A 4,279-nucleotide genomic window follows, 5' to 3' on the forward strand; every position below is an offset into this window, starting at 1 on the left:
GGGGAAAAAAGTATTTAGTCAGCCACCAATTGTGCAAGTTCTCCCATTTAAAAAATGAGAGAGACCTGTAATTTTCATCAGAAAAAAATCCAGAAAATCACATTGTAGGATTTTTAAAGAATTAATTTGCAAATTATGGTGGAAAATAAGTATTTGGTCAATAACTCATAAAAATTAGGAACCACAGTTTCTACAAATACTGATTTCATCAGGCTCCGAAAATTCTTCAAAAAGAACACAATTGTGTCATCAGAACAGGGTGTTCAACGCACCACCGTTTTTGTCGGGGCTGAACGCAGCCCAGGTAACATGCGCGACGCAGTGCGAGTGAAAAAGCAGACTGGTAATTAATATTGCTATTTAAATATGACAGGCTCCTAACTCCTCAGACATGGGAAATACAGTTGCAAATGGACTTTGCTTTTTCATTTGAAATTTGGCCGTCGCTGTGCGTTCGCGAAAGCGAAAATGCAAACGGTAATGCAGGATTTGCAATTGCATTTGGATTATGTCACAATTTATGCGTCCACATACTGAAAACGCAATTGAAAATACAATTTGCAATTCCTTTTGAAAATTGTCCGGAATATCGTTCCATATTACACCTTGAACAAGTACAAAGTGATGGGGTCCTGTTATAAACAAAACAAAAAATGTAGTAATAACGCATGACTTAAAAAGCTGTTGAAACTGTCAAAAAGAATGGGTTGTAACATGACTGTTTTGAAAGAGTTACAGTTCCCAATTAAACTTCTAGATTCACATCACCCAATAACTTGTGGCAGGGGATGAAGTAGGTAGGGCCACGGTTGTCTCAGCAGCTTCTTATAGATCATCAGCCTCACAATTCTGAAATAAATAGTATCTGCAGCATAAACAAATTTAAATTAGATGTACACAGTCCCCAATGTGTGCATGTTATCACATTGTCATCACTTGAATGCGAGCCATCACAGGACTTTACACACAAGACAAGATCTGCTGTGACAGCTCTTTCATATTCTCAATTAACAAAAAGTACATTTTCATAATATTATATTTATTTACCACATGTCCCATCAGTAAAAACATTATTTTATGCTTTACACTGAGTTTCTGAATCTAATATTTTAATGTGGTATGGTATCCACGTGAATAATGATTCTTTATTAAATAAACAAGAATTGATCAATATTAAATCATAATACTCTAAACAGCAGCCGCTGGCTTACATTGTTCACGTTAGCCAGTGTCTAAACTACCAATTTTACTTCCAAGTTTTAAGTAAACATGCAAAAATAAAACAATAAACCTTTATTTGGCTAGTTAACTGTCAGCTTCCAGGTAGGCACGCCCAGGGCACGTGATTCATACACCCACAGTGGGTTATGATTGGTCGACTGACAGGCTAAAGAGTAGGAGAGTTCCCTGCCAGGAAAGTCTCAAAAATACACACACAAATCCAAGGCCATTCACATTCACAGCCCATGGTAAACTCCTGAATTTTAAACATTCAAAAATTTTGTTTCACAGTTGTACACCTGTGAATTGTGTTTTGCATTTGTGAAACGTATTTTATTAATATATATATTTTTTAGTGCACGTGAATTATTTCTCATGCATGTGAATTGGGTTAGGCATGTGTGCATCACGTCTTTTGCTGAATTATTATTGAGATCATTCTGGCTCCATAGGTACAGACAGTGGCGGCTCCTGGGTTTTAAAATAGAGGAGGCACATAATTGTATTGGTCTGGGATCCCTGCCGATTTGGCTTACATTGTTCACGTTAGCCAGTGTCTAAACTACCAATTTTACTTCCAAGTTTTAAGTAAACATGCAAAAATAAAACAATAAACCTTTATTTGGCTAGTTAACTGTCAGCTTCCAGGTAGGCACGCCCAGGGCACGTGATTCATACACCCACAGTGGGTTATGATTGGTCGACTGACAGGCTAAAGAGTAGGAGAGTTCCCTGCCAGGAAAGTCTCAAAAATACACACACAAATCCAAGGCCATTCACATTCACAGCCCATGGTAAACTCCTGAATTTTAAACATTCAAAAATTTTGTTTCACAGTTGTACACCTGTGAATTGTGTTTTGCATTTGTGAAACGTATTTTATTAATATATATATTTTTTAGTGCACGTGAATTATTTCTCATGCATGTGAATTGGGTTAGGCATGTGTGCATCACGTCTTTTGCTGAATTATTATTGAGATCATTCTGGCTCCATAGGTACAGACAGTGGCGGCTCCTGGGTTTTAAAATAGAGGAGGCACATAATTGTATTGGTCTGGGATCCCTGCCGATTATTATTATTATTTGCTTAACCACTTTAAAATGGTGTTTTGGTTGCTTTTAGTCAGAAAACGTAAAGAAAATGACACACATACAGCAAGATAATATAATTTCACTTACCTGGCCTATCACTTGAAGCAAACACCCATCCCTTCTTAAAAGTCTGTGTTAAAAGAGAGCTGCCTGTTGCGCCATTTAATTAAGCCGAGTGCTGTAGCCTATATCCAGCTTAGGCTGTTTTCCCTTTTTTTAATTTGTATATATACTGTTTGAATGACAGCTTGGTAAATCTGTTAAATCTGTCAAATATTCAATATCACTACTCATCATAAGTACTTGATACATTATCGGTGCAGCGGGAGATGTTCAAACTAATATCAGGTAATTTACGTCTCTATGATGATTGGTTGATATCAGAAGAGAGGCTAGCCTCCCTTGCAAGGTTTCTTTTCTCAACACTCCTCAGCGCTGGAAGTGAACACTCGATGGGGATTGGCTAATTTTTTTTTACCAACTGAGGCACGAGAGCTCAGCTCTCCCCCGGCCTCCCCCTCCCCTTCTCCATCATTTAGCGGTTGTAATTACATCAGCAGATTCGGCACATTCACGATAGAAAGGCAGTGCTTTCCAACTTCATTAACAAGTTATGGTATTACAGCTGTGAAATTACAAACAAAAAATACACATTCTGTCAGACATAATCTGAAATTAATTCTGAATTTTATTAACATTAAATCGTCCTCCTCCCATTTTCACCTCACAATTTTGGGGAATCTGTGCCTCCCCTGACGAGCCGCCACTGGGTACAGATACAGTATTTGAGGATCATTCTTTGAGCAAAGAATTTTGTGAGATTTTGTGTGCGCGTGTGGATCTCTCGTGTGCATTTGTGGATTGTGTGCGCGTGTGGATCTCTCGCGTGGATTTGTGGATTTTGTGCACACGTGTGGACCTCTCGCGTGCATTTCTGGGAGAATTTGATACTATTTTCACTCCATAATTTCCATCCTTACCTTTTGTACTGAGAGCGTTTTTCATCGGAAGCAACTGTTGAAAGTATGAAACTAGAATTTTCATAGATCGAATCCATTTAATGAGCCTGACAGAAGATGTGCCCGATGAGACTTGAGTGCTGCTGGAGATTGTTTACAATAAAGAAGTCACATAATGTATCATTCTTATTAATACAGACAGGAAGTTATACGTCTCAACAACAAATCTCTTTGAATATGTGATGGTCAATAAAATAAGGTATAATTTTATGTATGTGCTCACTAGAAGGGAAGAATGATGATGGTGGCAAAAGCATCCTGGTTGAGATACTGTAGACTCGGTCTTAAAACATCATCGACTGTCTATTGTTTTGCAAGCCCTAATATTCAGCATAAAATCTCACATTTTTGGCATTTCAGTTTTGCTCCACTTCCTAAAATACAACAGTTTCGCCATAATTTTAAGCAGCATTTTATGTCATGTATGGACAGGACAATCCCATATTGCACTTCAGTATATTCAATTAAATTCAAGTTTATTTGTATAGCGCTTTTCACGATACAAATCGTTGCATAGCAACTTTACAGCAAATTAAGTTTCTACAATATTTAGTGGTAGCTTATCAGTGGTGACTGTCAGTTAATGTACATATGGAAGAAAGGTACAGAAAAATCAATTAAAGACGTAATAAAACAGACGATGAACACTATTAACAGCAATTATTATATGATGCAATCAAACTTATTGCAAAATGTGGTAGTTCTGTATGTTGTTTCAGGGTTGGCATCATCTGAGGTCCTCTGAGGGGTTGGCATCTTCTCTTCTCGGGTGTTCTGGATCCAGACTGAAGCTTGCAAAAACAGAGAAACAAAAAGAGACATAATTAGTGTAGCTGCTGTTCCAACCAAGCAAAATTGATTTGTTTAATCCAAGCTAAAGAATAATAATGTGCATTTGTTCAACTGCAGTACAAGATTATGAGATGCATTATTTGAATGCTTGGC

This window comes from Sinocyclocheilus grahami, unplaced genomic scaffold (genome assembly GCF_001515645.1).
Source record: "Sinocyclocheilus grahami isolate Dianchi unplaced genomic scaffold, SAMN03320097.WGS_v1.1 scaffold432.1, whole genome shotgun sequence".
NCBI lineage: Eukaryota > Metazoa > Chordata > Actinopteri > Cypriniformes > Cyprinidae > Sinocyclocheilus > Sinocyclocheilus grahami.